The sequence below is a fragment of the Ambystoma mexicanum genome, unplaced genomic scaffold (assembly GCF_040938575.1).
Source record: "Ambystoma mexicanum isolate Mex_15411 unplaced genomic scaffold, UKY_AmexF1_1 Mex_scaf106, whole genome shotgun sequence".
In the NCBI taxonomy this organism is placed as follows: Eukaryota; Metazoa; Chordata; class Amphibia; order Caudata; family Ambystomatidae; genus Ambystoma; species Ambystoma mexicanum.
This window is the reverse complement of record NW_027182332.1, coordinates 255245-273523: the sequence shown is the minus strand read 5'-3', so window position 1 is coordinate 273523 and position 18279 is coordinate 255245. Positions and strand designations below refer to the sequence as shown.

Genomic DNA, 18279 nt, shown 5'->3' with positions numbered 1-18279 from the left:
CTGGTAGGATAACTTTAATCCATCCATCCTGTTTCTGTTGCAGGGAGGTGGAGAGAACAATCAACACAATAACAGCTTTCTTTCATGCCTCTTGAAGGACTCAATATTCTCTGTACTGCATTACATGTGAAAGTCGATTTATTACCCATGAACACACTACCTGTATGCTAATTATATGTAAATAGGTAGCTCCAGCCCTCATAATGCTGTCCAACATTTCCGCTATAAAACGGGATACAATTATTTTGGAAACATACCAAATTTGAAAAGTAATTGAGAAGTTGCGCAATTACTAATCATGGAGCACAAAATAGCCTACAGCACCTGGTATTCCCAGGCGGTCTCCCATCCAGGTACTAACTAGGCCCGACACTGCTTAGCTTCCGAGATCAGACGAGATCGGGCGCATTCAGTGTGGTGTGGCCGTAGGCTCTGGGCCTAGTGAGTTTTGTACTTTTAAGCATCTAGTCGGCTAGACCTTGCAGTTTTGAAAGGCAATTGAGAAATGGCTCACTTCCTGAACTTGGAGCACAAAAAAGCCTACAGCACCTGATATTCCCAGGCGGTCTCCCATCCAGGTACTAACTAGGCCCGACACTGCTTAGCTTCCGAGATCAGACGAGATCGGGCGCATTCAGTGTGGTGTGGCCGTAGGCTCTGGGCCTAGTGAGTTTTGTACTTTTAAGCATCTAGTCGGCTAGACCTTGCAGTTTTGAAAGGCAATTGAGAAATGGCTCACTTCCTGAACTTGGAGCACAAAAAAGCCTACAGCACCTGGTATTCCCATGCGGTCTCCCATCCAGGTACTAACTAGGCCCGACACTGCTTAGCTTCCGAGATCAGACGAGATCAGGCGCATTCAGTGTGGTGTGGCCGTAGGCTCTGGGCCTAGTGAGTTTTGTACTTTTAAGCATCTAGTCGGCTAGACCTTGCAGTTTTGAAAGGCAATTGAGAAATGGCTCACTTCCTGAACTTGGAGCAAAAAAAAAGCCTACAGCACCTGGTATTCCCAGGCGGTCTCCCATCCAGGTACTAACTAGGCCCGACACTGCTTAGCTTCCGAGATCAGACGAGATCGGGCGCATTCAGTGTGGTGTGGCCGTAGGCTCTAGAAATGCTAAGAATATTACTCTTATGCATTTGCATTTAGTAAGCTAAGCCATGCAGCCACTTGCAACATGATACCACGCTCATCGCTCGATCAGGCTCGATCAGGCGAGATATATAAGACTGGTGGGCCCATTCAGGACTCCTATGTCTGGTAGGATAACTTTAATCCATCCATCCTGTTTCTGTTGCAGGGAGGTGGAGAGAACAATCAACACAATAACGGCTTTCTTTCATGCCTCTTGAAGGACTCAATATTCTCTGTACTGCATTACATGTGAAAGTCGATTTATTACCCATGAACACACTACCTGTATGCTAATTATATGTAAATAGGTAGCTCCAGCCCTCATAATGTTGTCCAACATTTCCGCTATAAAACGGGATACAATTATTTTGGAAACATACCAAATTTGAAAAGTAATTGAGAAGTTGTGCAATTACTAATCATGGAGCACAAAATAGCCTACAGCACCTGGTATTCCCAGGCGGTCTCCCATCCAGGTACTAACTAGGCCCGACACTGCTTAGCTTCCGAGATCAGACGAGATCGGGCGCATTCAGTGTGGTGTGGCCGTAGGCTCTGGGCCTAGTGAGTTTTGTACTTTTAAGCATCTAGTCGGCTAGACCTTGCAGTTTTGAAAGGCAATTGAGAAATGGCTCACTTCCTGAACTTGGAGCACAAAAAAGCCTACAGCACCTGGTATTCCCAGGCGGTCTCCCATCCAGGTACTAACTAGGCCCGACACTGCTTAGATTCCGAGATCAGACGAGATCGGGCGCATTCAGTGTGGTGTGGCCGTAGGCTCTGGTCCTAGTGAGTTTTGTACTTTTAAGCATCTAGTCGGCTAGACCTTGCAGTTTTGAAAGGCAATTGAGAAATGGCTCACTTCCTGAACTTGGAGCACAAAAAAGCCTACAGCACCTGGTATTCCCAGGCGGTCTCCCATCCAGGTACTAACTAGGCCCGACACTGCTTAGTGTGGTGTGGCCGTAGGCTCTAGAAATGCTAAGAATATTACTCTTATGCATTTGCATTTAGTAAGCTAAGCCATGCAGCCACTTGCAACATGATACCACGCTCATCGCTCGATCAGGCTCGATCAGGCGAGATATATAAGACTGGTGGGCCCATTCAGGACTCCTATGTCTGGTAGGATAACTTTAATCCATCCATCCTGTTTCTGTTGCAGGGAGGTGGAGAGAACAATCAACACAATAACGGCTTTCTTTCATGCCTCTTGAAGGACTCAATATTCTCTGTACTGCATTACATGTGAAAGTCGATTTATTACCCATGAACACACTACCTGTATGCTAATTATATGTAAATAGGTAGCTCCAGCCCTCATAATGTTGTCCAACATTTCCGCTATAAAACGGGATAAAATTATTTTGGAAACATACCAAATTTGAAAAGTAATTGAGAAGTTGTGCAATTACTAATCATGGAGCACAAAATAGCCTACAGCACCTGGTATTGCCAGGCGGTCTCCCATCCAGGTACTAACTAGGCCCGACACTGCTTAGCTTCCGAGATCAGACGAGATCGGGCGCATTCAGTGTGGTGTGGCCGTAGGCTCTGGGCCTAGTGAGTTTTGTACTTTTAAGCATCTAGTCGGCTAGACCTTGCAGTTTTGAAAGGCAATTGAGAAATGGCTCACTTCCTGAACTTGGAGCACAAAAAAGCCTACAGCACCTGGTATTCCCAGGCGGTCTCCCATCCAGGTACTAACTAGGCCCGACACTGCTTAGCTTCCGAGATCAGACGAGATCGGGCGCATTCAGTGTGGTGTGGCCGTAGGCTCTGGTCCTAGTGAGTTTTGTACTTTTAAGCATCTAGTCGGCTAGACCTTGCAGTTTTGAAAGGCAATTGAGAAATGGCTCACTTCCTGAACTTGGAGCACAAAAAAGCCTACAGCACCTGGTATTCCCAGGCGGTCTCCCATCCAGGTACTAACTAGGCCTGACACTGCTTAGCTTCCGAGATCAGACGAGATCGGGCGCATTCAGTGTGGTGTGGCCGTAGGCTCTGGGCCTAGTGAGTTTTGTACTTTTAAGCATCTAGTCGGCTAGACCTTGCAGTTTTGAAAGGCAATTGAGAAATGGCTCACTTCCTGAACTTGGAGCACAAAAAAGCCTACAGCACCTGGTATTCCCAGGCGGTCTCCCATCCAGGTACTAACTAGGCCCGACACTGCTTAGCTTCCGAGATCAGACGAGATCGGGCGCATTCAGTGTGGTGTGGCCGTAGGCTCTGGGCCTAGTGAGTTTTGTACTTTTAAGCATCTAGTCGGCTAGACCTTGCAGTTTTGAAAGGCAATTGAGAAATGGCTCACTTCCTGAACTTGGAGCACAAAAAAGCCTACAGCACCTGGTATTCCCAGGCGGTCTCCCATCCAGGTACTAACTAGGCCCGACACTGCTTAGCTTCCGAGATCAGACGAGATCGGGCGCATTCAGTGTGGTGTGGCCGTAGGCTCTGGGCCTAGTGAGTTTTGTACTTTTAAGCATCTAGTCGGCTAGACCTTGCAGTTTTGAAAGGCAATTGAGAAATGGCTCACTTCCTGAACTTGGAGCACAAAAAAGCCTACAGCACCTGGTATTCCCAGGCGGTCTCCCATCCAGGTACTAACTAGGCCCAACACTGCTTAGCTTCCGAGATCAGACGAGATCGGGCGCATTCAGTGTGGTGTGGCCGTAGGCTCTGGGCCTAGTGAGTTTTGTACTTTTAAGCATCTAGTCGGCTAGACCTTGCAGTTTTGAAAGGCAATTGAGAAATGGCTCACTTCCTGAACTTGGAGCACAAAAAAGCCTACAGCACCTGGTATTCCCAGGCGGTCTCCCATCCAGGTACTAACTAGGCCCGACACTGCTTAGCTTCCGAGATCAGACGAGATCGGGCGCATTCAGTGTGGTGTGGCCGTAGGCTCTAGAAATGCTAAGAATATTACTCTTATGCATTTGCATTTAGTAAGCTAAGCCATGCAGCCACTTGCAACATGATACCACGCTCATCGCTCGATCAGCGCTCGATCAGGCTCGATCAGGCGAGATATATAAGACTGGTGGGCCCATTCAGGACTCCTATGTCTGGTAGGATAACTTTAATCCATCCATCCTGTTTCTGTTGCAGGGAGGTGGAGAGAACAATCAACACAATAACGGCTTTCTTTCATGCCTCTTGAAGGACTCAATATTCTCTGTACTGCATTACATGTGAAAGTCGATTTATTACCCATGAACACACTACCTGTATGCTAATTATATGTAAATAGGTAGCTCCAGCCCTCATAATGCTGTCCAACATTTCCGCTATAAAACGGGATACAATTATTTTGGAAACATACCAAATTTGAAAAGTAATTGAGAAGTTGCGCAATTACTAATCATGGAGCACAAAATAGCCTACAGCACCTGGTATTCCCAGGCGGTCTCCCATCCAGGTACTAACTAGGCCCGACACTGCTTAGCTTCCGAGATCAGACGAGATCGGGCGCATTCAGTGTGGTGTGGCCGTAGGCTCTGGGCCTAGTGAGTTTTGTACTTTTAAGCATCTAGTCGGCTAGACCTTGCAGTTTTGAAAGGCAATTGAGAAATGGCTCACTTCCTGAACTTGGAGCACAAAAAAGCCTACAGCACCTGATATTCCCAGGCGGTCTCCCATCCAGGTACTAACTAGGCCCGACACTGCTTAGCTTCCGAGATCAGACGAGATCGGGCGCATTCAGTGTGGTGTGGCCGTAGGCTCTGGGCCTAGTGAGTTTTGTACTTTTAAGCATCTAGTCGGCTAGACCTTGCAGTTTTGAAAGGCAATTGAGAAATGGCTCACTTCCTGAACTTGGAGCACAAAAAAGCCTACAGCACCTGGTATTCCCATGCGGTCTCCCATCCAGGTACTAACTAGGCCCGACACTGCTTAGCTTCCGAGATCAGACGAGATCAGGCGCATTCAGTGTGGTGTGGCCGTAGGCTCTGGGCCTAGTGAGTTTTGTACTTTTAAGCATCTAGTCGGCTAGACCTTGCAGTTTTGAAAGGCAATTGAGAAATGGCTCACTTCCTGAACTTGGAGCAAAAAAAAAGCCTACAGCACCTGGTATTCCCAGGCGGTCTCCCATCCAGGTACTAACTAGGCCCGACACTGCTTAGCTTCCGAGATCAGACGAGATCGGGCGCATTCAGTGTGGTGTGGCCGTAGGCTCTAGAAATGCTAAGAATATTACTCTTATGCATTTGCATTTAGTAAGCTAAGCCATGCAGCCACTTGCAACATGATACCACGCTCATCGCTCGATCAGGCTCGATCAGGCGAGATATATAAGACTGGTGGGCCCATTCAGGACTCCTATGTCTGGTAGGATAACTTTAATCCATCCATCCTGTTTCTGTTGCAGGGAGGTGGAGAGAACAATCAACACAATAACGGCTTTCTTTCATGCCTCTTGAAGGACTCAATATTCTCTGTACTGCATTACATGTGAAAGTCGATTTATTACCCATGAACACACTACCTGTATGCTAATTATATGTAAATAGGTAGCTCCAGCCCTCATAATGTTGTCCAACATTTCCGCTATAAAACGGGATACAATTATTTTGGAAACATACCAAATTTGAAAAGTAATTGAGAAGTTGTGCAATTACTAATCATGGAGCACAAAATAGCCTACAGCACCTGGTATTCCCAGGCGGTCTCCCATCCAGGTACTAACTAGGCCCGACACTGCTTAGCTTCCGAGATCAGACGAGATCGGGCGCATTCAGTGTGGTGTGGCCGTAGGCTCTGGGCCTAGTGAGTTTTGTACTTTTAAGCATCTAGTCGGCTAGACCTTGCAGTTTTGAAAGGCAATTGAGAAATGGCTCACTTCCTGAACTTGGAGCACAAAAAAGCCTACAGCACCTGGTATTCCCAGGCGGTCTCCCATCCAGGTACTAACTAGGCCCGACACTGCTTAGATTCCGAGATCAGACGAGATCGGGCGCATTCAGTGTGGTGTGGCCGTAGGCTCTGGTCCTAGTGAGTTTTGTACTTTTAAGCATCTAGTCGGCTAGACCTTGCAGTTTTGAAAGGCAATTGAGAAATGGCTCACTTCCTGAACTTGGAGCACAAAAAAGCCTACAGCACCTGGTATTCCCAGGCGGTCTCCCATCCAGGTACTAACTAGGCCCGACACTGCTTAGTGTGGTGTGGCCGTAGGCTCTAGAAATGCTAAGAATATTACTCTTATGCATTTGCATTTAGTAAGCTAAGCCATGCAGCCACTTGCAACATGATACCACGCTCATCGCTCGATCAGGCTCGATCAGGCGAGATATATAAGACTGGTGGGCCCATTCAGGACTCCTATGTCTGGTAGGATAACTTTAATCCATCCATCCTGTTTCTGTTGCAGGGAGGTGGAGAGAACAATCAACACAATAACGGCTTTCTTTCATGCCTCTTGAAGGACTCAATATTCTCTGTACTGCATTACATGTGAAAGTCGATTTATTACCCATGAACACACTACCTGTATGCTAATTATATGTAAATAGGTAGCTCCAGCCCTCATAATGTTGTCCAACATTTCCGCTATAAAACGGGATAAAATTATTTTGGAAACATACCAAATTTGAAAAGTAATTGAGAAGTTGTGCAATTACTAATCATGGAGCACAAAATAGCCTACAGCACCTGGTATTGCCAGGCGGTCTCCCATCCAGGTACTAACTAGGCCCGACACTGCTTAGCTTCCGAGATCAGACGAGATCGGGCGCATTCAGTGTGGTGTGGCCGTAGGCTCTGGGCCTAGTGAGTTTTGTACTTTTAAGCATCTAGTCGGCTAGACCTTGCAGTTTTGAAAGGCAATTGAGAAATGGCTCACTTCCTGAACTTGGAGCACAAAAAAGCCTACAGCACCTGGTATTCCCAGGCGGTCTCCCATCCAGGTACTAACTAGGCCCGACACTGCTTAGCTTCCGAGATCAGACGAGATCGGGCGCATTCAGTGTGGTGTGGCCGTAGGCTCTGGTCCTAGTGAGTTTTGTACTTTTAAGCATCTAGTCGGCTAGACCTTGCAGTTTTGAAAGGCAATTGAGAAATGGCTCACTTCCTGAACTTGGAGCACAAAAAAGCCTACAGCACCTGGTATTCCCAGGCGGTCTCCCATCCAGGTACTAACTAGGCCTGACACTGCTTAGCTTCCGAGATCAGACGAGATCGGGCGCATTCAGTGTGGTGTGGCCGTAGGCTCTGGGCCTAGTGAGTTTTGTACTTTTAAGCATCTAGTCGGCTAGACCTTGCAGTTTTGAAAGGCAATTGAGAAATGGCTCACTTCCTGAACTTGGAGCACAAAAAAGCCTACAGCACCTGGTATTCCCAGGCGGTCTCCCATCCAGGTACTAACTAGGCCCGACACTGCTTAGCTTCCGAGATCAGACGAGATCGGGCGCATTCAGTGTGGTGTGGCCGTAGGCTCTGGGCCTAGTGAGTTTTGTACTTTTAAGCATCTAGTCGGCTAGACCTTGCAGTTTTGAAAGGCAATTGAGAAATGGCTCACTTCCTGAACTTGGAGCACAAAAAAGCCTACAGCACCTGGTATTCCCAGGCGGTCTCCCATCCAGGTACTAACTAGGCCCGACACTGCTTAGCTTCCGAGATCAGACGAGATCGGGCGCATTCAGTGTGGTGTGGCCGTAGGCTCTGGGCCTAGTGAGTTTTGTACTTTTAAGCATCTAGTCGGCTAGACCTTGCAGTTTTGAAAGGCAATTGAGAAATGGCTCACTTCCTGAACTTGGAGCACAAAAAAGCCTACAGCACCTGGTATTCCCAGGCGGTCTCCCATCCAGGTACTAACTAGGCCCAACACTGCTTAGCTTCCGAGATCAGACGAGATCGGGCGCATTCAGTGTGGTGTGGCCGTAGGCTCTGGGCCTAGTGAGTTTTGTACTTTTAAGCATCTAGTCGGCTAGACCTTGCAGTTTTGAAAGGCAATTGAGAAATGGCTCACTTCCTGAACTTGGAGCACAAAAAAGCCTACAGCACCTGGTATTCCCAGGCGGTCTCCCATCCAGGTACTAACTAGGCCCGACACTGCTTAGCTTCCGAGATCAGACGAGATCGGGCGCATTCAGTGTGGTGTGGCCGTAGGCTCTAGAAATGCTAAGAATATTACTCTTATGCATTTGCATTTAGTAAGCTAAGCCATGCAGCCACTTGCAACATGATACCACGCTCATCGCTCGATCAGCGCTCGATCAGGCTCGATCAGGCGAGATATATAAGACTGGTGGGCCCATTCAGGACTCCTATGTCTGGTAGGATAACTTTAATCCATCCATCCTGTTTCTGTTGCAGGGAGGTGGAGAGAACAATCAACACAATAACGGCTTTCTTTCATGCCTCTTGAAGGACTCAATATTCTCTGTACTGCATTACATGTGAAAGTCGATTTATTACCCATGAACACACTACCTGTATGCTAATTATATGTAAATAGGTAGCTCCAGCCCTCATAATGCTGTCCAACATTTCCGCTATAAAACGGGATACAATTATTTTGGAAACATACCAAATTTGAAAAGTAATTGAGAAGTTGCGCAATTACTAATCATGGAGCACAAAATAGCCTACAGCACCTGGTATTCCCAGGCGGTCTCCCATCCAGGTACTAACTAGGCCCGACACTGCTTAGCTTCCGAGATCAGACGAGATCGGGCGCATTCAGTGTGGTGTGGCCGTAGGCTCTGGGCCTAGTGAGTTTTGTACTTTTAAGCATCTAGTCGGCTAGACCTTGCAGTTTTGAAAGGCAATTGAGAAATGGCTCACTTCCTGAACTTGGAGCACAAAAAAGCCTACAGCACCTGATATTCCCAGGCGGTCTCCCATCCAGGTACTAACTAGGCCCGACACTGCTTAGCTTCCGAGATCAGACGAGATCGGGCGCATTCAGTGTGGTGTGGCCGTAGGCTCTGGGCCTAGTGAGTTTTGTACTTTTAAGCATCTAGTCGGCTAGACCTTGCAGTTTTGAAAGGCAATTGAGAAATGGCTCACTTCCTGAACTTGGAGCACAAAAAAGCCTACAGCACCTGGTATTCCCATGCGGTCTCCCATCCAGGTACTAACTAGGCCCGACACTGCTTAGCTTCCGAGATCAGACGAGATCAGGCGCATTCAGTGTGGTGTGGCCGTAGGCTCTGGGCCTAGTGAGTTTTGTACTTTTAAGCATCTAGTCGGCTAGACCTTGCAGTTTTGAAAGGCAATTGAGAAATGGCTCACTTCCTGAACTTGGAGCAAAAAAAAAGCCTACAGCACCTGGTATTCCCAGGCGGTCTCCCATCCAGGTACTAACTAGGCCCGACACTGCTTAGCTTCCGAGATCAGACGAGATCGGGCGCATTCAGTGTGGTGTGGCCGTAGGCTCTAGAAATGCTAAGAATATTACTCTTATGCATTTGCATTTAGTAAGCTAAGCCATGCAGCCACTTGCAACATGATACCACGCTCATCGCTCGATCAGGCTCGATCAGGCGAGATATATAAGACTGGTGGGCCCATTCAGGACTCCTATGTCTGGTAGGATAACTTTAATCCATCCATCCTGTTTCTGTTGCAGGGAGGTGGAGAGAACAATCAACACAATAACGGCTTTCTTTCATGCCTCTTGAAGGACTCAATATTCTCTGTACTGCATTACATGTGAAAGTCGATTTATTACCCATGAACACACTACCTGTATGCTAATTATATGTAAATAGGTAGCTCCAGCCCTCATAATGTTGTCCAACATTTCCGCTATAAAACGGGATACAATTATTTTGGAAACATACCAAATTTGAAAAGTAATTGAGAAGTTGTGCAATTACTAATCATGGAGCACAAAATAGCCTACAGCACCTGGTATTCCCAGGCGGTCTCCCATCCAGGTACTAACTAGGCCCGACACTGCTTAGCTTCCGAGATCAGACGAGATCGGGCGCATTCAGTGTGGTGTGGCCGTAGGCTCTGGGCCTAGTGAGTTTTGTACTTTTAAGCATCTAGTCGGCTAGACCTTGCAGTTTTGAAAGGCAATTGAGAAATGGCTCACTTCCTGAACTTGGAGCACAAAAAAGCCTACAGCACCTGGTATTCCCAGGCGGTCTCCCATCCAGGTACTAACTAGGCCCGACACTGCTTAGATTCCGAGATCAGACGAGATCGGGCGCATTCAGTGTGGTGTGGCCGTAGGCTCTGGTCCTAGTGAGTTTTGTACTTTTAAGCATCTAGTCGGCTAGACCTTGCAGTTTTGAAAGGCAATTGAGAAATGGCTCACTTCCTGAACTTGGAGCACAAAAAAGCCTACAGCACCTGGTATTCCCAGGCGGTCTCCCATCCAGGTACTAACTAGGCCCGACACTGCTTAGTGTGGTGTGGCCGTAGGCTCTAGAAATGCTAAGAATATTACTCTTATGCATTTGCATTTAGTAAGCTAAGCCATGCAGCCACTTGCAACATGATACCACGCTCATCGCTCGATCAGGCTCGATCAGGCGAGATATATAAGACTGGTGGGCCCATTCAGGACTCCTATGTCTGGTAGGATAACTTTAATCCATCCATCCTGTTTCTGTTGCAGGGAGGTGGAGAGAACAATCAACACAATAACGGCTTTCTTTCATGCCTCTTGAAGGACTCAATATTCTCTGTACTGCATTACATGTGAAAGTCGATTTATTACCCATGAACACACTACCTGTATGCTAATTATATGTAAATAGGTAGCTCCAGCCCTCATAATGTTGTCCAACATTTCCGCTATAAAACGGGATAAAATTATTTTGGAAACATACCAAATTTGAAAAGTAATTGAGAAGTTGTGCAATTACTAATCATGGAGCACAAAATAGCCTACAGCACCTGGTATTGCCAGGCGGTCTCCCATCCAGGTACTAACTAGGCCCGACACTGCTTAGCTTCCGAGATCAGACGAGATCGGGCGCATTCAGTGTGGTGTGGCCGTAGGCTCTGGGCCTAGTGAGTTTTGTACTTTTAAGCATCTAGTCGGCTAGACCTTGCAGTTTTGAAAGGCAATTGAGAAATGGCTCACTTCCTGAACTTGGAGCACAAAAAAGCCTACAGCACCTGGTATTCCCAGGCGGTCTCCCATCCAGGTACTAACTAGGCCCGACACTGCTTAGCTTCCGAGATCAGACGAGATCGGGCGCATTCAGTGTGGTGTGGCCGTAGGCTCTGGTCCTAGTGAGTTTTGTACTTTTAAGCATCTAGTCGGCTAGACCTTGCAGTTTTGAAAGGCAATTGAGAAATGGCTCACTTCCTGAACTTGGAGCACAAAAAAGCCTACAGCACCTGGTATTCCCAGGCGGTCTCCCATCCAGGTACTAACTAGGCCTGACACTGCTTAGCTTCCGAGATCAGACGAGATCGGGCGCATTCAGTGTGGTGTGGCCGTAGGCTCTGGGCCTAGTGAGTTTTGTACTTTTAAGCATCTAGTCGGCTAGACCTTGCAGTTTTGAAAGGCAATTGAGAAATGGCTCACTTCCTGAACTTGGAGCACAAAAAAGCCTACAGCACCTGGTATTCCCAGGCGGTCTCCCATCCAGGTACTAACTAGGCCCGACACTGCTTAGCTTCCGAGATCAGACGAGATCGGGCGCATTCAGTGTGGTGTGGCCGTAGGCTCTGGGCCTAGTGAGTTTTGTACTTTTAAGCATCTAGTCGGCTAGACCTTGCAGTTTTGAAAGGCAATTGAGAAATGGCTCACTTCCTGAACTTGGAGCACAAAAAAGCCTACAGCACCTGGTATTCCCAGGCGGTCTCCCATCCAGGTACTAACTAGGCCCGACACTGCTTAGCTTCCGAGATCAGACGAGATCGGGCGCATTCAGTGTGGTGTGGCCGTAGGCTCTGGGCCTAGTGAGTTTTGTACTTTTAAGCATCTAGTCGGCTAGACCTTGCAGTTTTGAAAGGCAATTGAGAAATGGCTCACTTCCTGAACTTGGAGCACAAAAAAGCCTACAGCACCTGGTATTCCCAGGCGGTCTCCCATCCAGGTACTAACTAGGCCCAACACTGCTTAGCTTCCGAGATCAGACGAGATCGGGCGCATTCAGTGTGGTGTGGCCGTAGGCTCTGGGCCTAGTGAGTTTTGTACTTTTAAGCATCTAGTCGGCTAGACCTTGCAGTTTTGAAAGGCAATTGAGAAATGGCTCACTTCCTGAACTTGGAGCACAAAAAAGCCTACAGCACCTGGTATTCCCAGGCGGTCTCCCATCCAGGTACTAACTAGGCCCGACACTGCTTAGCTTCCGAGATCAGACGAGATCGGGCGCATTCAGTGTGGTGTGGCCGTAGGCTCTAGAAATGCTAAGAATATTACTCTTATGCATTTGCATTTAGTAAGCTAAGCCATGCAGCCACTTGCAACATGATACCACGCTCATCGCTCGATCAGCGCTCGATCAGGCTCGATCAGGCGAGATATATAAGACTGGTGGGCCCATTCAGGACTCCTATGTCTGGTAGGATAACTTTAATCCATCCATCCTGTTTCTGTTGCAGGGAGGTGGAGAGAACAATCAACACAATAACGGCTTTCTTTCATGCCTCTTGAAGGACTCAATATTCTCTGTACTGCATTACATGTGAAAGTCGATTTATTACCCATGAACACACTACCTGTATGCTAATTATATGTAAATAGGTAGCTCCAGCCCTCATAATGCTGTCCAACATTTCCGCTATAAAACGGGATACAATTATTTTGGAAACATACCAAATTTGAAAAGTAATTGAGAAGTTGCGCAATTACTAATCATGGAGCACAAAATAGCCTACAGCACCTGGTATTCCCAGGCGGTCTCCCATCCAGGTACTAACTAGGCCCGACACTGCTTAGCTTCCGAGATCAGACGAGATCGGGCGCATTCAGTGTGGTGTGGCCGTAGGCTCTGGGCCTAGTGAGTTTTGTACTTTTAAGCATCTAGTCGGCTAGACCTTGCAGTTTTGAAAGGCAATTGAGAAATGGCTCACTTCCTGAACTTGGAGCACAAAAAAGCCTACAGCACCTGATATTCCCAGGCGGTCTCCCATCCAGGTACTAACTAGGCCCGACACTGCTTAGCTTCCGAGATCAGACGAGATCGGGCGCATTCAGTGTGGTGTGGCCGTAGGCTCTGGGCCTAGTGAGTTTTGTACTTTTAAGCATCTAGTCGGCTAGACCTTGCAGTTTTGAAAGGCAATTGAGAAATGGCTCACTTCCTGAACTTGGAGCACAAAAAAGCCTACAGCACCTGGTATTCCCATGCGGTCTCCCATCCAGGTACTAACTAGGCCCGACACTGCTTAGCTTCCGAGATCAGACGAGATCAGGCGCATTCAGTGTGGTGTGGCCGTAGGCTCTGGGCCTAGTGAGTTTTGTACTTTTAAGCATATAGTCGGCTAGACCTTGCAGTTTTGAAAGGCAATTGAGAAATGGCTCACTTCCTGAACTTGGAGCAAAAAAAAAGCCTACAGCACCTGGTATTCCCAGGCGGTCTCCCATCCAGGTACTAACTAGGCCCGACACTGCTTAGCTTCCGAGATCAGACGAGATCAGGCGCATTCAGTGTGGTGTGGCCGTAGGCTCTAGAAATGCTAAGAATATTACTCTTATGCATTTGCATTTAGTAAGCTAAGCCATGCAGCCACTTGCAACATGATACCACGCTCATCGCTCGATCAGGCTCGATCAGGCGAGATATATAAGACTGGTGGGCCCATTCAGGACTCCTATGTCTGGTAGGATAACTTTAATCCATCCATCCTGTTTCTGTTGCAGGGAGGTGGAGAGAACAATCAACACAATAACGGCTTTCTTTCATGCCTCTTGAAGGACTCAATATTCTCTGTACTGCATTACATGTGAAAGTCGATTTATTACCCATGAACACACTACCTGTATGCTAATTATATGTAAATAGGTAGCTCCAGCCCTCATAATGTTGTCCAACATTTCCGCTATAAAACGGGATACAATTATTTTGGAAACATACCAAATTTGAAAAGTAATTGAGAAGTTGTGCAATTACTAATCATGGAGCACAAAATAGCCTACAGCACCTGGTATTCCCAGGCGGTCTCCCATCCAGGTACTAACTAGGCCCGACACTGCTTAGCTTCCGAGATCAGACGAGATCGGGCGCATTCAGTGTGGTGTGGCCGTAGGCTCTGGGCCTAGTGAGTTTTGTACTTTTAAGCATCTAGTCGGCTAGACCTTGCAGTTTTGAAAGGCAATTGAGAAATGGCTCACTTCCTGAACTTGGAGCACAAAAAAGCCTACAGCACCTGGTATTCCCAGGCGGTCTCCCATCCAGGTACTAACTAGGCCCGACACTGCTTAGCTTCCGAGATCAGACGAGATCGGGCGCATTCAGTGTGGTGTGGCCGTAGGCTCTGGTCCTAGTGAGTTTTGTACTTTTAAGCATCTAGTCGGCTAGACCTTGCAGTTTTGAAAGGCAATTGAGAAATGGCTCACTTCCTGAACTTGGAGCACAAAAAAGCCTACAGCACCTGGTATTCCCAGGCGGTCTCCCATCCAGGTACTAACTAGGCCCGACACTGCTTAGTGTGGTGTGGCCGTAGGCTCTAGAAATGCTAAGAATATTACTCTTATGCATTTGCATTTAGTAAGCTAAGCCATGCAGCCACTTGCAACATGATACCACGCTCATCGCTCGATCAGCGCTCGATCAGGCTCGATCAGGCGAGATATATAAGACTGGTGGGCCCATTCAGGACTCCTATGTCTGGTAGGATAACTTTAATCCATCCATCCTGTTTCTGTTGCAGGGAGGTGGAGAGAACAATCAACACAATAACGGCTTTCTTTCATGCCTCTTGAAGGACTCAATATTCTCTGTACTGCATTACATGTGAAAGTCGATTTATTACCCATGAACACACTACCTGTATGCTAATTATATGTAAATAGGTAGCTCCAGCCCTCATAATGTTGTCCAACATTTCCGCTATAAAACGGGATACAATTATTTTGGAAACATACCAAATTTGAAAAGTAATTGAGAAGTTGTGCAATTACTAATCATGGAGCACAAAATAGCCTACAGCACCTGGTATTCCCAGGCGGTCTCCCATCCAGGTACTAACTAGGCCCGACACTGCTTAGCTTCCGAGATCAGACGAGATCGGGCGCATTCAGTGTGGTGTGGCCGTAGGCTCTGGGCCTAGTGAGTTTTGTACTTTTAAGCATCTAGTCGGCTAGACCTTGCAGTTTTGAAAGGCAATTGAGAAATGGCTCACTTCCTGAACTTGGAGCACAAAAAAGCCTACAGCACCTGGTATTCCCAGGCGGTCTCCCATCCAGGTACTAACTAGGCCCGACACTGCTTAGATTCCGAGATCAGACGAGATCGGGCGCATTCAGTGTGGTGTGGCCGTAGGCTCTGGTCCTAGTGAGTTTTGTACTTTTAAGCATCTAGTCGGCTAGACCTTGCAGTTTTGAAAGGCAATTGAGAAATGGCTCACTTCCTGAACTTGGAGCACAAAAAAGCCTACAGCACCTGGTATTCCCAGGCGGTCTCCCATCCAGGTACTAACTAGGCCCGACACTGCTTAGTGTGGTGTGGCCGTAGGCTCTAGAAATGCTAAGAATATTACTCTTATGCATTTGCATTTAGTAAGCTAAGCCATGCAGCCACTTGCAACATGATACCACGCTCATCGCTCGATCAGGCTCGATCAGGCGAGATATATAAGACTGGTGGGCCCATTCAGGACTCCTATGTCTGGTAGGATAACTTTAATCCATCCATCCTGTTTCTGTTGCAGGGAGGTGGAGAGAACAATCAACACAATAACGGCTTTCTTTCATGCCTCTTGAAGGACTCAATATTCTCTGTACTGCATTACATGTGAAAGTCGATTTATTACCCATGAACACACTACCTGTATGCTAATTATATGTAAATAGGTAGCTCCAGCCCTCATAATGTTGTCCAACATTTCCGCTATAAAACGGGATAAAATTATTTTGGAAACATACCAAATTTGAAAAGTAATTGAGAAGTTGTGCAATTACTAATCATGGAGCACAAAATAGCCTACAGCACCTGGTATTGCCAGGCGGTCTCCCATCCAGGTACTAACTAGGCCCGACACTGCTTAGCTTCCGAGATCAGACGAGATCGGGCGCATTCAGTGTGGTGTGGCCGTAGGCTCTGGGCCTAGTGAGTTTTGTACTTTTAAGCATCTAGTCGGCTAGACCTTGCAGTTTTGAAAGGCAATTGAGAAATGGCTCACTTCCTGAACTTGGAGCACAAAAAAGCCTACAGCACCTGGTATTCCCAGGCGGTCTCCCATCCAGGTACTAACTAGGCCCGACACTGCTTAGCTTCCGAGATCAGACGAGATCGGGCGCATTCAGTGTGGTGTGGCCGTAGGCTCTGGTCCTAGTGAGTTTTGTACTTTTAAGCATCTAGTCGGCTAGACCTTGCAGTTTTGAAAGGCAATTGAGAAATGGCTCACTTCCTGAACTTGGAGCACAAAAAAGCCTACAGCACCTGGTATTCCCAGGCGGTCTCCCATCCAGGTACTAACTAGGCCTGACACTGCTTAGCTTCCGAGATCAGACGAGATCGGGCGCATTCAGTGTGGTGTGGCCGTAGGCTCTGGGCCTAGTGAGTTTTGTACTTTTAAGCATCTAGTCGGCTAGACCTTGCAGTTTTGAAAGGCAATTGAGAAATGGCTCACTTCCTGAACTTGGAGCACAAAAAAGCCTACAGCACCTGGTATTCCCAGGCGGTCTCCCATCCAGGTACTAACTAGGCCCGACACTGCTTAGCTTCCGAGATCAGACGAGATCGGGCGCATTCAGTGTGGTGTGGCCGTAGGCTCTGGGCCTAGTGAGTTTTGTACTTTTAAGCATCTAGTCGGCTAGACCTTGCAGTTTTGAAAGGCAATTGAGAAATGGCTCACTTCCTGAACTTGGAGCACAAAAAAGCCTACAGCACCTGGTATTCCCAGGCGGTCTCCCATCCAGGTACTAACTAGGCCCGACACTGCTTAGCTTCCGAGATCAGACGAGATCGGGCGCATTCAGTGTGGTGTGGCCGTAGGCTCTGGGCCTAGTGAGTTTTGTACTTTTAAGCATCTAGTCGGCTAGACCTTGCAGTTTTGAAAGGCAATTGAGAAATGGCTCACTTCCTGAACTTGGAGCACAAAAAAGCCTACAGCACCTGGTATTCCCAGGCGGTCTCCCATCCAGGTACTAACTAGGCCCAACACTGCTTAGCTTCCGAGATCAGACGAGATCGGGCGCATTCAGTGTGGTGTGGCCGTAGGCTCTGGGCCTAGTGAGTTTTGTACTTTTAAGCATCTAGTCGGCTAGACCTTGCAGTTTTGAAAGGCAATTGAGAAATGGCTCACTTCCTGAACTTGGAGCACAAAAAAGCCTACAGCACCTGGTATTCCCAGGCGGTCTCCCATCCAGGTACTAACTAGGCCCGACACTGCTTAGCTTCCGAGATCAGACGAGATCGGGCGCATTCAGTGTGGTGTGGCCGTAGGCTCTAGAAATGCTAAGAATATTACTCTTATGCATTTGCATTTAGTAAGCTAAGCCATGCAGCCACTTGCAACATGATACCACGCTCATCGCTCGATCAGCGCTCGATCAGGCTCGATCAGGCGAGATATATAAGACTGGTGGGCCCATTCAGGACTCCTATGTCTGGTAGGATAACTTTAATCCATCCATCCTGTTTCTGTTGCAGGGAGGTGGAGAGAACAATCAACACAATAACGGCTTTCTTTCATGCCTCTTGAAGGACTCAATATTCTCTGTACTGCATTACATGTGAAAGTCGATTTATTACCCATGAACACACTACCTGTATGCTAATTATATGTAAATAGGTAGCTCCAGCCCTCATAATGCTGTCCAACATTTCCGCTATAAAACGGGATACAATTATTTTGGAAACATACCAAATTTGAAAAGTAATTGAGAAGTTGCGCAATTACTAATCATGGAGCACAAAATAGCCTACAGCACCTGGTATTCCCAGGCGGTCTCCCATCCAGGTACTAACTAGGCCCGACACTGCTTAGCTTCCGAGATCAGACGAGATCGGGCGCATTCAGTGTGGTGTGGCCGTAGGCTCTGGGCCTAGTGAGTTTTGTACTTTTAAGCATCTAGT

The 18279-nt window shown here is 47.4% G+C and overlaps 55 non-coding genes across 55 annotated transcripts; all 55 read right to left on the bottom strand.

The window, feature by feature from the left end:
• Window positions 1-312: 312 nt before the first annotated feature.
• LOC138551318 (5S ribosomal RNA) lies at window positions 313-431 on the bottom strand. The gene has a single exon (XR_011295042.1). It is a non-coding gene; the product is annotated as a 5S ribosomal RNA (ribosomal RNA).
• A 106-nt stretch (window positions 432-537) lies between these two features.
• On the bottom strand, window positions 538-656 carry LOC138552555 (5S ribosomal RNA). Its single transcript, XR_011296237.1, has one exon. It is a non-coding gene; the product is annotated as a 5S ribosomal RNA (ribosomal RNA).
• A 106-nt stretch (window positions 657-762) lies between these two features.
• On the bottom strand, window positions 763-881 carry LOC138552864 (5S ribosomal RNA). The gene has a single exon (XR_011296542.1). It is a non-coding gene; the product is annotated as a 5S ribosomal RNA (ribosomal RNA).
• Window positions 882-988: 107 nt separating this feature from the next.
• On the bottom strand, window positions 989-1107 carry LOC138551315 (5S ribosomal RNA). Its single transcript, XR_011295040.1, has one exon. It is a non-coding gene; the product is annotated as a 5S ribosomal RNA (ribosomal RNA).
• A 463-nt stretch (window positions 1108-1570) lies between these two features.
• Window positions 1571-1689, bottom strand: LOC138551314 (5S ribosomal RNA). The gene has a single exon (XR_011295039.1). It is a non-coding gene; the product is annotated as a 5S ribosomal RNA (ribosomal RNA).
• A 106-nt stretch (window positions 1690-1795) lies between these two features.
• LOC138553060 (5S ribosomal RNA) lies at window positions 1796-1914 on the bottom strand. The gene has a single exon (XR_011296737.1). It is a non-coding gene; the product is annotated as a 5S ribosomal RNA (ribosomal RNA).
• A 655-nt stretch (window positions 1915-2569) lies between these two features.
• Window positions 2570-2688, bottom strand: LOC138553128 (5S ribosomal RNA). Its single transcript, XR_011296804.1, has one exon. It is a non-coding gene; the product is annotated as a 5S ribosomal RNA (ribosomal RNA).
• Window positions 2689-2794: 106 nt separating this feature from the next.
• Window positions 2795-2913, bottom strand: LOC138551313 (5S ribosomal RNA). Its single transcript, XR_011295038.1, has one exon. It is a non-coding gene; the product is annotated as a 5S ribosomal RNA (ribosomal RNA).
• Window positions 2914-3019: 106 nt separating this feature from the next.
• On the bottom strand, window positions 3020-3138 carry LOC138553009 (5S ribosomal RNA). Its single transcript, XR_011296686.1, has one exon. It is a non-coding gene; the product is annotated as a 5S ribosomal RNA (ribosomal RNA).
• Window positions 3139-3244: 106 nt separating this feature from the next.
• On the bottom strand, window positions 3245-3363 carry LOC138551312 (5S ribosomal RNA). The gene has a single exon (XR_011295037.1). It is a non-coding gene; the product is annotated as a 5S ribosomal RNA (ribosomal RNA).
• A 106-nt stretch (window positions 3364-3469) lies between these two features.
• LOC138551311 (5S ribosomal RNA) lies at window positions 3470-3588 on the bottom strand. The gene has a single exon (XR_011295036.1). It is a non-coding gene; the product is annotated as a 5S ribosomal RNA (ribosomal RNA).
• A 106-nt stretch (window positions 3589-3694) lies between these two features.
• On the bottom strand, window positions 3695-3813 carry LOC138552423 (5S ribosomal RNA). Its single transcript, XR_011296105.1, has one exon. It is a non-coding gene; the product is annotated as a 5S ribosomal RNA (ribosomal RNA).
• Window positions 3814-3919: 106 nt separating this feature from the next.
• Window positions 3920-4038, bottom strand: LOC138553509 (5S ribosomal RNA). The gene has a single exon (XR_011297169.1). It is a non-coding gene; the product is annotated as a 5S ribosomal RNA (ribosomal RNA).
• A 474-nt stretch (window positions 4039-4512) lies between these two features.
• LOC138553508 (5S ribosomal RNA) lies at window positions 4513-4631 on the bottom strand. Its single transcript, XR_011297168.1, has one exon. It is a non-coding gene; the product is annotated as a 5S ribosomal RNA (ribosomal RNA).
• A 106-nt stretch (window positions 4632-4737) lies between these two features.
• LOC138552554 (5S ribosomal RNA) lies at window positions 4738-4856 on the bottom strand. The gene has a single exon (XR_011296236.1). It is a non-coding gene; the product is annotated as a 5S ribosomal RNA (ribosomal RNA).
• A 106-nt stretch (window positions 4857-4962) lies between these two features.
• On the bottom strand, window positions 4963-5081 carry LOC138552863 (5S ribosomal RNA). The gene has a single exon (XR_011296541.1). It is a non-coding gene; the product is annotated as a 5S ribosomal RNA (ribosomal RNA).
• Window positions 5082-5188: 107 nt separating this feature from the next.
• LOC138553507 (5S ribosomal RNA) lies at window positions 5189-5307 on the bottom strand. Its single transcript, XR_011297167.1, has one exon. It is a non-coding gene; the product is annotated as a 5S ribosomal RNA (ribosomal RNA).
• Window positions 5308-5770: 463 nt separating this feature from the next.
• LOC138553506 (5S ribosomal RNA) lies at window positions 5771-5889 on the bottom strand. Its single transcript, XR_011297166.1, has one exon. It is a non-coding gene; the product is annotated as a 5S ribosomal RNA (ribosomal RNA).
• Window positions 5890-5995: 106 nt separating this feature from the next.
• On the bottom strand, window positions 5996-6114 carry LOC138553059 (5S ribosomal RNA). The gene has a single exon (XR_011296736.1). It is a non-coding gene; the product is annotated as a 5S ribosomal RNA (ribosomal RNA).
• Window positions 6115-6769: 655 nt separating this feature from the next.
• Window positions 6770-6888, bottom strand: LOC138553127 (5S ribosomal RNA). Its single transcript, XR_011296803.1, has one exon. It is a non-coding gene; the product is annotated as a 5S ribosomal RNA (ribosomal RNA).
• A 106-nt stretch (window positions 6889-6994) lies between these two features.
• LOC138553505 (5S ribosomal RNA) lies at window positions 6995-7113 on the bottom strand. Its single transcript, XR_011297165.1, has one exon. It is a non-coding gene; the product is annotated as a 5S ribosomal RNA (ribosomal RNA).
• Window positions 7114-7219: 106 nt separating this feature from the next.
• On the bottom strand, window positions 7220-7338 carry LOC138553008 (5S ribosomal RNA). The gene has a single exon (XR_011296685.1). It is a non-coding gene; the product is annotated as a 5S ribosomal RNA (ribosomal RNA).
• Window positions 7339-7444: 106 nt separating this feature from the next.
• On the bottom strand, window positions 7445-7563 carry LOC138553503 (5S ribosomal RNA). Its single transcript, XR_011297163.1, has one exon. It is a non-coding gene; the product is annotated as a 5S ribosomal RNA (ribosomal RNA).
• A 106-nt stretch (window positions 7564-7669) lies between these two features.
• Window positions 7670-7788, bottom strand: LOC138553502 (5S ribosomal RNA). Its single transcript, XR_011297162.1, has one exon. It is a non-coding gene; the product is annotated as a 5S ribosomal RNA (ribosomal RNA).
• Window positions 7789-7894: 106 nt separating this feature from the next.
• Window positions 7895-8013, bottom strand: LOC138552309 (5S ribosomal RNA). Its single transcript, XR_011295994.1, has one exon. It is a non-coding gene; the product is annotated as a 5S ribosomal RNA (ribosomal RNA).
• Window positions 8014-8119: 106 nt separating this feature from the next.
• Window positions 8120-8238, bottom strand: LOC138553501 (5S ribosomal RNA). The gene has a single exon (XR_011297161.1). It is a non-coding gene; the product is annotated as a 5S ribosomal RNA (ribosomal RNA).
• Window positions 8239-8712: 474 nt separating this feature from the next.
• On the bottom strand, window positions 8713-8831 carry LOC138553500 (5S ribosomal RNA). Its single transcript, XR_011297160.1, has one exon. It is a non-coding gene; the product is annotated as a 5S ribosomal RNA (ribosomal RNA).
• A 106-nt stretch (window positions 8832-8937) lies between these two features.
• On the bottom strand, window positions 8938-9056 carry LOC138552553 (5S ribosomal RNA). The gene has a single exon (XR_011296235.1). It is a non-coding gene; the product is annotated as a 5S ribosomal RNA (ribosomal RNA).
• A 106-nt stretch (window positions 9057-9162) lies between these two features.
• On the bottom strand, window positions 9163-9281 carry LOC138552862 (5S ribosomal RNA). The gene has a single exon (XR_011296540.1). It is a non-coding gene; the product is annotated as a 5S ribosomal RNA (ribosomal RNA).
• A 107-nt stretch (window positions 9282-9388) lies between these two features.
• Window positions 9389-9507, bottom strand: LOC138553499 (5S ribosomal RNA). Its single transcript, XR_011297159.1, has one exon. It is a non-coding gene; the product is annotated as a 5S ribosomal RNA (ribosomal RNA).
• Window positions 9508-9970: 463 nt separating this feature from the next.
• LOC138553498 (5S ribosomal RNA) lies at window positions 9971-10089 on the bottom strand. The gene has a single exon (XR_011297158.1). It is a non-coding gene; the product is annotated as a 5S ribosomal RNA (ribosomal RNA).
• Window positions 10090-10195: 106 nt separating this feature from the next.
• Window positions 10196-10314, bottom strand: LOC138553058 (5S ribosomal RNA). Its single transcript, XR_011296735.1, has one exon. It is a non-coding gene; the product is annotated as a 5S ribosomal RNA (ribosomal RNA).
• A 655-nt stretch (window positions 10315-10969) lies between these two features.
• LOC138553126 (5S ribosomal RNA) lies at window positions 10970-11088 on the bottom strand. The gene has a single exon (XR_011296802.1). It is a non-coding gene; the product is annotated as a 5S ribosomal RNA (ribosomal RNA).
• Window positions 11089-11194: 106 nt separating this feature from the next.
• On the bottom strand, window positions 11195-11313 carry LOC138553497 (5S ribosomal RNA). Its single transcript, XR_011297157.1, has one exon. It is a non-coding gene; the product is annotated as a 5S ribosomal RNA (ribosomal RNA).
• A 106-nt stretch (window positions 11314-11419) lies between these two features.
• On the bottom strand, window positions 11420-11538 carry LOC138553007 (5S ribosomal RNA). The gene has a single exon (XR_011296684.1). It is a non-coding gene; the product is annotated as a 5S ribosomal RNA (ribosomal RNA).
• Window positions 11539-11644: 106 nt separating this feature from the next.
• LOC138553496 (5S ribosomal RNA) lies at window positions 11645-11763 on the bottom strand. Its single transcript, XR_011297156.1, has one exon. It is a non-coding gene; the product is annotated as a 5S ribosomal RNA (ribosomal RNA).
• A 106-nt stretch (window positions 11764-11869) lies between these two features.
• LOC138553495 (5S ribosomal RNA) lies at window positions 11870-11988 on the bottom strand. The gene has a single exon (XR_011297155.1). It is a non-coding gene; the product is annotated as a 5S ribosomal RNA (ribosomal RNA).
• A 106-nt stretch (window positions 11989-12094) lies between these two features.
• LOC138552193 (5S ribosomal RNA) lies at window positions 12095-12213 on the bottom strand. The gene has a single exon (XR_011295882.1). It is a non-coding gene; the product is annotated as a 5S ribosomal RNA (ribosomal RNA).
• Window positions 12214-12319: 106 nt separating this feature from the next.
• Window positions 12320-12438, bottom strand: LOC138553494 (5S ribosomal RNA). The gene has a single exon (XR_011297154.1). It is a non-coding gene; the product is annotated as a 5S ribosomal RNA (ribosomal RNA).
• A 474-nt stretch (window positions 12439-12912) lies between these two features.
• On the bottom strand, window positions 12913-13031 carry LOC138553492 (5S ribosomal RNA). Its single transcript, XR_011297152.1, has one exon. It is a non-coding gene; the product is annotated as a 5S ribosomal RNA (ribosomal RNA).
• Window positions 13032-13137: 106 nt separating this feature from the next.
• Window positions 13138-13256, bottom strand: LOC138552551 (5S ribosomal RNA). The gene has a single exon (XR_011296233.1). It is a non-coding gene; the product is annotated as a 5S ribosomal RNA (ribosomal RNA).
• Window positions 13257-13362: 106 nt separating this feature from the next.
• Window positions 13363-13481, bottom strand: LOC138552861 (5S ribosomal RNA). The gene has a single exon (XR_011296539.1). It is a non-coding gene; the product is annotated as a 5S ribosomal RNA (ribosomal RNA).
• Window positions 13482-13588: 107 nt separating this feature from the next.
• Window positions 13589-13707, bottom strand: LOC138552651 (5S ribosomal RNA). The gene has a single exon (XR_011296331.1). It is a non-coding gene; the product is annotated as a 5S ribosomal RNA (ribosomal RNA).
• Window positions 13708-14170: 463 nt separating this feature from the next.
• On the bottom strand, window positions 14171-14289 carry LOC138553490 (5S ribosomal RNA). The gene has a single exon (XR_011297151.1). It is a non-coding gene; the product is annotated as a 5S ribosomal RNA (ribosomal RNA).
• Window positions 14290-14395: 106 nt separating this feature from the next.
• LOC138553489 (5S ribosomal RNA) lies at window positions 14396-14514 on the bottom strand. The gene has a single exon (XR_011297150.1). It is a non-coding gene; the product is annotated as a 5S ribosomal RNA (ribosomal RNA).
• Window positions 14515-15180: 666 nt separating this feature from the next.
• On the bottom strand, window positions 15181-15299 carry LOC138553488 (5S ribosomal RNA). Its single transcript, XR_011297149.1, has one exon. It is a non-coding gene; the product is annotated as a 5S ribosomal RNA (ribosomal RNA).
• A 106-nt stretch (window positions 15300-15405) lies between these two features.
• On the bottom strand, window positions 15406-15524 carry LOC138553057 (5S ribosomal RNA). The gene has a single exon (XR_011296734.1). It is a non-coding gene; the product is annotated as a 5S ribosomal RNA (ribosomal RNA).
• Window positions 15525-16179: 655 nt separating this feature from the next.
• Window positions 16180-16298, bottom strand: LOC138553125 (5S ribosomal RNA). Its single transcript, XR_011296801.1, has one exon. It is a non-coding gene; the product is annotated as a 5S ribosomal RNA (ribosomal RNA).
• A 106-nt stretch (window positions 16299-16404) lies between these two features.
• On the bottom strand, window positions 16405-16523 carry LOC138553487 (5S ribosomal RNA). Its single transcript, XR_011297148.1, has one exon. It is a non-coding gene; the product is annotated as a 5S ribosomal RNA (ribosomal RNA).
• A 106-nt stretch (window positions 16524-16629) lies between these two features.
• Window positions 16630-16748, bottom strand: LOC138553006 (5S ribosomal RNA). Its single transcript, XR_011296683.1, has one exon. It is a non-coding gene; the product is annotated as a 5S ribosomal RNA (ribosomal RNA).
• A 106-nt stretch (window positions 16749-16854) lies between these two features.
• LOC138553486 (5S ribosomal RNA) lies at window positions 16855-16973 on the bottom strand. The gene has a single exon (XR_011297147.1). It is a non-coding gene; the product is annotated as a 5S ribosomal RNA (ribosomal RNA).
• A 106-nt stretch (window positions 16974-17079) lies between these two features.
• LOC138553485 (5S ribosomal RNA) lies at window positions 17080-17198 on the bottom strand. The gene has a single exon (XR_011297146.1). It is a non-coding gene; the product is annotated as a 5S ribosomal RNA (ribosomal RNA).
• A 106-nt stretch (window positions 17199-17304) lies between these two features.
• LOC138552074 (5S ribosomal RNA) lies at window positions 17305-17423 on the bottom strand. Its single transcript, XR_011295768.1, has one exon. It is a non-coding gene; the product is annotated as a 5S ribosomal RNA (ribosomal RNA).
• Window positions 17424-17529: 106 nt separating this feature from the next.
• Window positions 17530-17648, bottom strand: LOC138553484 (5S ribosomal RNA). Its single transcript, XR_011297145.1, has one exon. It is a non-coding gene; the product is annotated as a 5S ribosomal RNA (ribosomal RNA).
• A 474-nt stretch (window positions 17649-18122) lies between these two features.
• LOC138553483 (5S ribosomal RNA) lies at window positions 18123-18241 on the bottom strand. The gene has a single exon (XR_011297144.1). It is a non-coding gene; the product is annotated as a 5S ribosomal RNA (ribosomal RNA).
• Between the last annotated feature and the right edge of the window lie 38 nt (window positions 18242-18279).